Raw genomic sequence first — 13,494 nt, forward strand, 5'->3', positions numbered from 1 at the left:
AACAATAAGTAATTCTAAATCAAACAATAAGTAATTCTAAATCAAACAATAAGTAATTCTAAATCAAACAATAAGTAATTCTAAATCAAACAATAAGTAATTCTAAATCAAACACTAAGTAATTTTAAATCAAACAAAAAGTAATTTTAAATCAAACAATAAGTAATTTTAAATCAAACAATAAATAATTTTAAATCAAACAATAAGTAATTTTAAATCAAACAATAAGTAATTATAAATCAAACAATAAGTAATTTTAAATCAAACAATAAATAATTTCAAATCAAACAATAAGTAATTTTAAATCAAACAATAAGTAATTCTAAATCAAACAATAAGTAATTTTAAATCAAACAATAAATAATTTTAAATCAAACAATAAGTAATTCTAAATCAAACAATAAGTAATTCTAAATCAAACAATAAAATATTTGTAATCAAACAATAAGTAATTTTAAATCAAAGAATAAGTAATTCTAAATCAAACAATAAGTAATTTAAAATCAAACAATAAGTAATTTTAAATCAAACAATAAATAATTTTAAATCAAACAATAAATAATTTTAACTCACACAATAAGTAATTTTAAATCAAACAATAAGTAATTGTAAATCAAACAATAAATAATTTTAAATCAAACAATAAGTAATTTTAAATCAAACAATAAGTAATTTTAAATCAAACAATAAATAATTTTAAATCAAACAATAAATAATTTTAAATCAAACAATAAATAATTTTAAATCAAACAATAAATAATTTTAAATCAAACAATAAATAATTTTAAATCAAACAATAAATAATTTTAAATCAAACAATAAGTAATTTTAAATCAAACAATAAATAATTTTAAATCAAACAATAAGTAATTCTAAATCAAACAATAAGTAATTCTAAATCAAACAATAAATAATTTTAAATCAAACAATAAATAATTTTAAATCAAACAATAAGTAATTCTAAATCAAACAATAAGTAATTCTAAATCAAACAATAAATAATTTTAAATCAAACAATAAGTAATTCTAAATCAAACAATAAGTAATTTTAACTCAAACAATAAGTAATATTAAATCAAACAATAAGTAATTCTAAATCCAACAATAAGTAATTCTAAATCAAACAATAAGTAATTTTAAATCAAACAATAAGTAATTTTAAATCAAACAATAAATAATTTTAAATCAAACAATAAGTAATTTAAAATCAAACAATAAATAATTTTAAATCAAACAATAAGTAATTTTAAATCAAACAATAAATAATTTCAAATCAAACAATAAGTAATTTTAAATCAAACAATAAATAATTTTAAATCAAACAATAAGTAATTCTAAATCAAACAATAAGTAATTTTAAATCAAACAATAAGTAATTTTAAATCAAACAATAAATAATTTTAAATCAAACAATAAGTAATTTTAAATCAAACAATAAATAATTCTAAATCAAACAATAAGTAATTCTAAATCAAACAATAAGTAATTTTAAATCAAACAATAAGTAATTTTAAATCAAACAATAAATAATTTTAAATCAAACAATAAGTAATTTTAAATCGAACAATAAATAATTTTAAATCAAACAATAAATAATTCTAAATCAAACAATAAGTAATTTTGAATCAAACAATAAATAATTTTAAATCAAACAATAAATAATTTTAAATAAAACAATAAATAATTTTAAATCAAACAATAAGTAATTTTAAATCAAACAATAAATAATTTTAAATCAAACAATAAATAATTTTAAATCAAACAATAAGTAATTTTAAATCAAACAATAAGTAATTTTAAATCAAACAATAAGTAATTTTAAATCAAACAATAAATAATTTTAAATCAAACAAAAAATAATTTTAAATCACACAATAAGTAATTTTAAATCAAACAATAAGTAATTTTAAATCAAACAATAAATAATTTTTAATCAAACAATAAGTAATTCTAAATAAAACAATAAGTAATTTTAAATCAAACAATAAATAATTTTAAATCAAACAATAAGTAATTTTAAATCAAACACTAAGTAATTTTAAATCAAACAATAATTAATTTTAAATCAAACAATAAATAATTTTAAATCAAACAATAAATAATTTTAAATCAAACAATAAGTAATTTTTAATCAAACAATAAGTAATTTTAAATCAAACAATAAGTAATTTTAAATCAAACAATAAATAATTTTAAATCAAACAATAATTAATTTCAAATCAAACACTAAGTAATTTTAAATCAAACAATAATTAATTTTAAATCAAACAATAAGTAATTTTTAATCAAACAATAAGTACTTTTAAATCAAACAATAAGTTATTCTAAATCAAACAATAAGTAATTTTAAATCAAACAATAAGTAATTTTAAATCAAACAATAAGTAATTTTAAATCAAACCGTAAGTAATTTTAAATCAAACAATAAGTACTTTTAAATAAAACAATAAGTTATTCTAAATCAAACAATAAGTAATTTTAAATCAAACAATAAGTAATTTTAAATCAAACAATTATTAATTTTAAATCAAACAATAAGTAATTTTAAATCAAACAATAATTAATTTTTAATCAAACACTAAGTAATTTTAAATCAAACAATAATTAATTTTAAATCAAACAATAAGTAATTTTAAATCAAACAATAAGTACTTTTAAATCAAACAATAAGTTATTCTAAATCAAACAATAAGTAATTTTAAATCAAACAATAAGTAATTTTAAATCAAACAATAATTAATTTTAAATCAAACAATAAGTAATTTTAAATCAAACAATAAGTAATTTTAAATCAAACAATATGTAATTTTAAATCAAACAATAAGTAATTTTAAATAAAAAAATAAGTAATTTACAATCAAACAATAAGTAATTTTAAATCAAACAATAAGTAATTCTAAATCAAACAATAAGTAATTCTAAATCAAACAATAAGTAATTGTAAATCAAACAATAAGTAAGTTTAAAGCAAACAATAAGTAATTTTAAATCAAACAATAAGTAATTCTAAATCAAACAATAAGTAATTCTAAATCAAACAATAAGTAATTCTAAATCAAACAATAAGTAATTCTAAATCAAACAATAAGTAATTCTAAATCAAACACTAAGTAATTTTAAATCAAACAAAAAGTAATTTTAAATCAAACAATAAGTAATTTTAAATCAAAGAATAAGTAATTCTAAATCAAACAATAAGTAATTTAAAATCAAACAATAAGTAATTTTAAATCAAACAATAAGTAATTTTAAATCAAACAATAAATAATTTTAAATCAAACAATAAGTAATTTTTAATCAAACAATAAGTAATTTTAAATCAAACAATAAGTAATTTTAAATCAAACAATAAATAATTTTAAATCAAACAATAAGTAATTTTAAATCAAACAATAATTAATTTTAAATCAAACAATAAATAATTTTAAATCAAACAATAAATAATTTTAACTCACACAATAAGTAATTTTAAATCAAACAATAAGTAATTGTAAATCAAACAAAAAATAATTTTAAATCAAACAATAAGTAATTTTAAATCAAACAATAAGTAATTTTAAATCAAACAATAAATAATTTTAAATCAAACAATAAATAATTTTAAATCAAACAATAAATAATTTTAAATCAAACAATAAATAATTTTAAATCAAACAATAAGTAATTTTAAATCAAACAATAAATAATTTTAAATCAAACAATAAGTAATTCTAAATCAAACAATAAGTAATTCTAAATCAAACAATAAATAATTTTTAATTAAACAATAAGTAATTTTAAATCAAACAATAAGTAATTCTAAATCAAACAATAAGTAATTCTAAATCAAACAATAAATAATTTTAAATCAAACAATAAGTAATTCTAAATCAAACAATAAGTAATTTTAAATCAAACAATAAGTAATATTAAATCAAACAATAAGTAATTCTAAATCAAACAATAAGTAATTCTAAATCAAACAATAAGTAATTTTAAATCAAACAATAAGTAATTTTAAATCAAACAATAAGTAATTTTAAATCAAACAATAAGTAATTTAAAATCAAACAATAAATAATTTTAAATCAAACAATAAGTAATTTGAAATCAAACAATAAATAATTTTAAATCAAACAATAAGTAATTCTAAATCAAACAATAAGTAATTTTAAATCAAACGATAAATAATTTTAAATCAAACAATAAATAATTTTAAATCAAACAATAAATAATTTCAAATCAAACAATAATTAATTCTAAATCAAACAATAAATAATTTTAAATCAAACAATAAGTAATTTTAAATCAAACAATAAGTAATTTTAAATCAAACAATAAGTAATTTTAAATCAAACAATAAATAATTTTAAATCAAACAATAAGTAATTTTAAATCAAACAATAATTAATTTTAAATCAAACAATAAGTAATTTTAAATCAAACAATAAGTAATTTAAAATCAAACAATAAATAATTTTAAATCAAACAATAAGTAATTTGAAATCAAACAATAAATAATTTTAAATCAAACAATAAGTAATTCTAAATCAAACAATAAGTAATTTAAAATCAAACAATAAGTAATTTTTAATCAAACAATAAGTAATTTTAAATCAAACAATAAGTAATTCTAAATCAAACAATAAGTAATTTTAAATAAAAACAATAAGTAATTCTAAATAAAACAATAAGTAATTCTAAATCAAACAATAAGTAATTGTAAATCAAACAATAAGTAAGTTTAAATCAAACAATAAGTAATTTTAAATCAAACAATAAGTAATTCTAAATCAAACAATAAGTAATTCTAAATCAAACAATAAGTAATTCTAAATCAAACAACAAGTAATTCTAAATCAAACAATAAGTAATTCTAAATCAAACACTAAGTAATTTTAAATCAAACAAAAAGTAATTTTAAATCAAACAATAAGTAATTTTAAATCAAACAATAAATAATTTTAAATCAAACAATAAGTAATTTTAAATCAAACAATAAGTAATTATAAATCAAACAATAAGTAATTTTAAATCAAACAATAAATAATTTCAAATCAAACAATAAGTAATTTTAAATCAAACAATAAGTAATTCTAAATCAAACAATAAGTAATTTTAAATCAAACAATAAATAATTTTAAATCAAACAATAAGTAATTCTAAATCAAACAATAAGTAATTCTAAATCAAACAATAAAATATTTGTAATCAAACAATAAGTAATTTTAAATCAAAGAATAAGTAATTCTAAATCAAACAATAAGTAATTTAAAATCAAACAATAAGTAATTTTAAATCAAACAATAAATAATTTTAAATCAAACAATAAATAATTTTAACTCACACAATAAGTAATTTTAAATCAAACAATAAGTAATTGTAAATCAAACAATAAATAATTTTAAATCAAACAATAAGTAATTTTAAATCAAACAATAAGTAATTTTAAATCAAACAATAAATAATTTTAAATCAAACAATAAATAATTTTAAATCAAACAATAAATAATTTTAAATCAAACAATAAATAATTTTAAATCAAACAATAAGTAATTTTAAATCAAACAATAAATAATTTTAAATCAAACAATAAATAATTCTAAATCAAACAATAAGTAATTCTAAATCAAACAATAAATAATTTTAAATCAAACAATAAGTAATTTTAAATCAAACAATAAGTAATTCTAAATCAAACAATAAGTAATTCTAAATCAAACAATAAATAATTTTAAATCAAACAATAAGTAATTCTAAATCAAACAATAAGTAATTTTAAATCAAACAATAAGTAATATTAAATCAAACAATAAGTAATTCTAAATCAAACAATAAGTAATTCTAAATCAAACAATAAGTAATTTTAAATCAAACAATAAGTAATTTTAAATCAAACAATAAGTAATTTTAAATCAAACAATAAGTAATTTTAAATCAAACAATAAATAATTTTAAATCAAACAATAAGTAATTTTAAATCAAACAATAAGTAATTATAAATCAAACAATAAGTAATTTTAAATCAAACAATAAATAATTTCAAATCAAACAATAAGTAATTTTAAATCAAACAATAAGTAATTCTAAATCAAACAATAAGTAATTTTAAATCAAACAATAAATAATTTTAAATCAAACAATAAGTAATTCTAAATCAAACAATAAGTAATTCTAAATCAAACAATAAAATATTTTAAATCAAACAATAAGTAATTTTAAATCAAAGAATAAGTAATTCTAAATCAAACAATAAGTAATTTAAAATCAAACAATAAGTAATTTTAAATCAAACAATAAGTAATTTTAAATCAAACGATAAATTATTTTAAATCAAACAATAAGTAATTTTAAATCAAACAATAAATAATTTTAAATCAAACAATAAGTAATTCTAAATCAAACAATAAGTAATTCTAAATCAAACAATAAATAATTTTAAATCAAACAATAAATAATTTTAAATCAAACAATAAGTAATTTTAAATCAAACAATAAATAATTTTAAATCAAACAATAAGTAATTCTAAATCAAACAATAAGTAATTCTAAATCAAACAATAAATAATTTTAAATCAAACAATAAGTAATTTTAAATCAAACAATAAGTAATTCTAAATCAAACAATAAGTAATTCTAAATCAAACAATAAATAATTTTAAATCAAACAATAAGTAATTCTAAATCAAACAATAATTAATTTTAAATCAAACAATAAGTAATTTTAAATCAAACAATAAGTAATTTTAAATCAAACAATAAGTAATTTTAAATCAAACAATAAATAATTTTAAATCAAACAATAAGTAATTTTAAATCAAACAATAAATAATTTTAAATCAAACAATAAGTAATTCTAAATCAAACAATAAGTAATTTAAAATCAAACAGTAAGTAATTTTTAATCAAACAATAAGTAATTTTAAATCAAACAATAAGTAATTCTAAATCAAACAATAAGTAATTTTAAATAATAACAATAAGTAATTCTAAATAAAACAATAAGTAATTTTAAATCAAACAATAAGTAATTCTAAATCAAACAATAAGTAATTTTAAATCAAACAATAAGTACTTTTAAATCAAACAATAAGTTATTCTAAATCAAACAATAAGTAATTTTAAATCAAACAATAAGTAATTTTAAATCAAACAATTATTAATTTTAAATCAAACAATAAGTAATTTTAAATCAAACAATAATTAATTTTAAATCAAACACTAAGTAATTTTAAATCAAACAATAATTAATTTTAAATCAAACAATAAGTAATTTTAAATCAAACAATAAGTACTTTTAAATCAAACAATAAGTTATTCTAAATCAAACAATAAGTAATTTTAAATCAAACAATAAATAATTTTAAATCAAACAATAAATAATTTTAAATCAAACAATAAATAATTTTAAATCAAACAATAAGTAATTTTAAATCAAACAATAAATAATTTTTAATCAAACAATAAGTAATTCTAAATCAAACAATAAGTAATTCTAAATCAAACAATAAATAATTTTAAATCAAACAATAAGTAATTTTAAATCAAACAATAAGTAATTCTAAATCAAACAATAAGTAATTCTAAATCAAACAATAAATAATTTTAAATCAAACAATAAGTAATTCTAAATCAAACAATAAGTAATTTTAAATCAAACAATAAGTAATATTAAATCAAACAATAAGTAATTCTAAATCAAACAATAAGTAATTTTAAATCAAACAATAAGTAATGTTAAATCAAACAATAAATAATTTCAAATCAAACAATAATTAATTCTAAATCAAACAATAAATAATTTTAAATCAAACAATAAGTAAGTCTAAATCAAACAATAAGTAATTTTAAATCAAACAATAAGTAATTTTAAATCAAACAATAAGTAATGTTAAATCAAACAATAAGTAATTCTAAATCAAACAATAAATAATTTTAAATCAAACAATAAATAATTTTAAATCAAACAATAACTAATTCTAAATCAAACAATAAATAATTTTAAATCAAACAATAAGTAATTTTAAATCAAACAATAAGTAATTTTAAATCAAACAATAAGTAATTTTAAATCAAACAATAAATAATTTTAAATCAAACAATAAGTAATTTAAAATCAAACAATAAATAATTTTAAATCAAACAATAAGTAATTTGAAATCAAACAATAAATAATTTTAAATCAAACAATAAGTAATTCTAAATCAAACAATAAGTAATTTAAAATCAAACAATAAGTAATTTTTAATCAAACAATAAGTAATTTTAAATCAAACAATAAGTAATTCTAAATCAAACAATAAGTAATTTTAAATAAAAACAATAAGTAATTCTAAATAAAACAATAAGTAATTTTAAATCAAACAATAAGTAATTCTAAATCAAACAATAAGTAATTTTAAATCAAACAATAAATAATTTTAAATCAAACAATAAATAATTTTAAATCAAACAATAAATAATTTTAAATCAAACAATAAGTAATTTTTAATTAAACAATAAGTAATTTTAAATCAAACAATAAGTAATTTTAAATCAAACAATAAATAATTTTAAATCAAACAATAATTAATTTTAAATCAAACACTAAGTAATTTTAAATCAAACAATAATTAATTTTAAATCAAACAATAAGTAATTTTAAATCAAACAATAAGTAATTTTAAATCAAACAATAAGTACTTTTAAATCAAACAATAAGTTATTCTAAATCAAACAATAAGTAATTTTAAATCAAACAATAAGTAATTTTAAATCAAACAATTATTAATTTTAAATCAAACAATAAGTAATTTTAAATCAAACAATAATTAATTTTAAATAAAACACTAAGTAATTTTAAATCAAACAATAAGTAATTTTAAATCAAACAATAAGTAATTTTAAATCAAACAATAAGTACTTTTAAATCAAACAATAAGTTATTCTAAATCAAACAATAAGTAATTTTAAATCAAACAATAAGTAATTTTAAATCAAACAATAAGTAATTTTAAATCAAACAATAAGTAATTTTAAATCAAACAATAAGTAATTTTAAATCAAACAATAAGTAATTTACAATCAAACAATAAGTAATTTTAAATCAAACAATAATTAATTCTAAATCAAACAATAATTAATTCTAAATCAAACAATAAGTAATTGTAAATCAAACAATAAGTAATTTTAAATCAAACAATAAGTAATTTTAAATCAAACAATAAGTAATTCTAAATCAAACAATAAGTAATTCTAAATCAAACAATAAGTAATTCTAAATCAAACAATAAGTAATTCTAAATCAAACACTAAGTAATTTTAAATCAAAAAAAAGTAATTTTAAATCAAACAATAAGTAATTTTAAATCAAACAATAAGTAATTTTAAATCAAACAATGAATAATTTTTAATCAAACACTAAGTACTTCTAAATCAAACAATAAGTAATTTTAAATAAAAAAATAAATAATTTTAAATCAAACAATAAGTAATTTTAAATCAAACAATAAGTAATTATAAATCAAACAATAAGTAATTTTAAATCAAACAATAAATAATTTCAAATCAAACAATAAGTAATTCTAAATCAAACAATAAGTAATTCTAAATCAAACAATAAGTAATTTTAAATCAAACAATAAATAATTTTAAATCAAACAATAAGTAATTCTAAATCAAACAATAAGTAATTCTAAATCAAACAATAAATAATTTTAAATCAAACAATAAGTAATTTTAAATCAAAGAATAAGTAATTCTAAATCAAACAATAAGTAATTTAAAATCAAACAATAAGTAATTTTAAATCAAACAATAAGTAACTTTAAATCAAACAATAAGTAATTTTAAATCAAACAATAAGTAATTTTAAATCAAACAATAAGTATTTTTTAATCAAACAATAAATAATTTTAAATCAAACAATAAGTAATTTTAAATCAAACAATAAGTAATTCTAAATCTAACAATAAGTAATTCTAAATCAAACAATAAGTAATTTTTAATCAAACAATAAGTAATTCTAAATCAAACAATAAGTAATTCTAAATCAAACAATAAGTAATTCTAAATCAAACAATAAGTAATTGTAAATCAAACACTAAGTAATTTTAAATCAAAAAAAAGTAATTTCAAATCAAACAATAAGTAATTTTAAATCAAACAATAAGTAATTTTAAATCAAACAATGAATAATTTTTAATCAAACACTAAGTACTTCTAAATCAAACAATAAGTAATTTTAAATAAAAAAATAAATAATTTTAAATTTAACAATAAGTAATTTTAAATCAAACAATAAGTAATTATAAATCAAACAATAAGTAATTTTAAATCAAACAATAAATAATTTCAAATCAAACAATAAGTAATTTTAAATCAAACAATAAGTAATTCTAAATCAAACAATAAGTAATTTTAAATCAAACAATAAATAATTTTAAATCAAACAATAAGTAATTCTAAATCAAACAATAAGTAATTCTAAATCAAACAATAAATAATTTTAAATCAAACAATAAGTAATTTTAAATCAAAGAATAAGTAATTCTAAATCAAACAATAAGTAATTTAAAATCAAACAATAAGTAATTTTAAATCAAACAATAAGTAATTTTAAATCAAACAATAAGTAATTTTAAATCAAACAATAAGTAATTGTAAATCAAACAATAAATAATTTTAAATCAAACAATAAGTAATTTTAAATCAAACAATAAGTAATTCTAAATCAAACAATAAGTAATTCTAAATCAAACAATAAATAATTTTAAATCAAACAATAAATAATTTTAAATCAAACAATAAGTAATTTTAAATCAAACAATAAATAATTTTAAATCAAACAATAAGTAATTCTAAATCAAACAATAAGTAATTCTAAATCAAACAATAAATAATTTTAAATCAAACAATAAGTAATTTTAAATCAAACAATAAGTAATTCTAAATCAAACAATAAGTAATTCTAAATCAAACAATAAATAATGTTAAATCAAACAATAAGTAATTCTAAATCAAACAATAATTAATTTTAAATCAAACAATAAGTAATTTTAAATCAAACAATAAGTAATTTTAAATCAAACAATAAGTAATTTTAAATCAAACAATAAATAATTTTAAATCAAACAATAAGTAATTTTAAATCAAACAATAAATAATTTTAAATCAAACAATAAGTAATTTTAAATCAAACAATAAGTAATTTAAAATCAAACAATAAATAATTTTAAATCAAACAATAAGTAATTTGAAATCAAACAATAAATAATTTTAAATCAAACAATAAGTAATTCTAAATCAAACAATAAGTAATTTAAAATCAAACAGTAAGTAATTTTTAATCAAACAATAAGTAATTTTAAATCAAACAATAAGTAATTCTAAATCAAACAATAAGTAATTTTAAATAAAAACAATAAGTAATTCTAAATAAAACAATAAGTAATTTTAAATCAAACAATAAGTAATTCTAAATCAAACAATAAGTAATTTTAAATCAAACAATAAGTAATTTTAAATCAAACAATAAGTACTTTTAAATCAAACAATAAGTTATTCTAAATCAAACAATAAGTAATTTTAAATCAAACAATAAGTAATTTTAAATCAAACAATTATTAATTTTAAATCAAACAATAAGTAATTTTAAATCAAACAATAATTAATTTTAAATCAAACACTAAGTAATTTTAAATAAAACAATAATTAATTTTAAATCAAACAATAAGTAATTTTAAATCAAACAATAAGTACTTTTAAATCAAACAATAAGTTATTCTAAATCAAACAATAAGTAATTTTAAATCAAACAATAAATAATTTTAAATCAAACAATAAATAATTTTAAATCAAACAATAAATAATTTTAAATCAAACAATAAATAATTTTAAATCAAACAATAAGTAATTTTAAATCAAACAATAAATAATTTTAAATCAAACAATAAGTAATTCTAAATCAAACAATAAGTAATTCTAAATCAAACAATAAATAATTTTAAATCAAACAATAAGTAATTTTAAATCAAACAATAAGTAATTCTAAATCAAACAATAAGTAATTCTAAATCAAACAATAAATAATTTTAAATCAAACAATAAGTAATTCTAAATCAAACAATAAGTAATTTTAAATCAAACAATAAGTAATATTAAATCAAACAATAAGTAATTTTAAATCAAACAATAAGTAATATTAAATCAAACAATAAATAATTTTAAATCAAACAATAAATAATTCTAAATCAAACAATAAGTAATTTTAATCAAACAATAAGTAATGTTAAATCAAACAATAAATAATTTCAAATCAAACAATAATTAATTCTAAATCAAACAATAAATAATTTTAAATCAAACAATAAGTAAGTCTAAATCAAACAATAAGTAATTTTAAATCAAACAATAAGTAATTTTTAATCAAACAATAAGTAATGTTAAATCAAACAATAAGTAATTCTAAATCAAACAATAAATAATTTTAAATCAAACAATAAATAATTTTAAATCAAACAATAACTAATTCTAAATCAAACAATAAATAATTTTAAATCAAACAATAAGTAATTTTAAATCAAACAATAAGTAATTTTAAATCAAACAATAAGTAATTTTAAATCAAACAATAAATAATTTTAAATCAAACAATAAGTAATTTAAAATAAAACAATAAATAATTTTAAATCAAACAATAAGTAATTTGAAATCAAACAATAAATAATTTTAAATCAAACAATAAGTAATTCTAAATCAAACAATAAGTAATTTAAAATCAAACAATAAGTAATTTTTAATCAAACAATAAGTAATTTTAAATCAAACAATAAGTAATTCTAAATCAAACAATAAGTAATTTTAAATAAAAACAATAAGTAATTCTAAATAAAACAATAAGTAATTTTAAATCAAACAATAAGTAATTCTAAATCAAACAATAAGTAATTTTAAATCAAACAATAAATAATTTTAAATCAAACAATAAATAATTTTAAATCAAACAATAAATAATTTTAAATCAAACAATAAGTAATTTTTAATTAAACAATAAGTAATTTTAAATCAAACAATAAATAATTTTAAATCAAACAATAATTAATTTTAAATCAAACACTAAGTAATTTTAAATCACACAATAATTAATTTTAAATCAAACAATAAGTAATTTTAAATCAAACAATAAGTAATTTTAAATCAAACAATAAGTACTTTTAAATCAAACAATAAGTTATTCTAAATCAAACAATAAGTAATTTTAAATCAAACAATAAGTAATTTTAAATCAAACAATTATTAATTTTAAATCAAACAATAAGTAATTTTAAATCAAACAATAATTAATTTTAAATAAAACACTAAGTAATTTTAAATCAAACAATAAGTAATTTTAAATCAAACAATAAGTAATTTTAAATCAAACAATAAGTACTTTTAAATCAAACAATAAGTTATTCTAAATCAAACAATAAGTAATTTTAAATCAAACAATAAGTAATTTTAAATCAAACAATAAGTAATTTTAAATCAAACAAT

This window comes from Euprymna scolopes, chromosome 33, assembly GCF_053919585.1.
Source record: "Euprymna scolopes isolate OS-2025 chromosome 33, ASM5391958v1, whole genome shotgun sequence".
Classification (NCBI taxonomy): Eukaryota; Metazoa; Mollusca; class Cephalopoda; order Sepiida; family Sepiolidae; genus Euprymna; species Euprymna scolopes.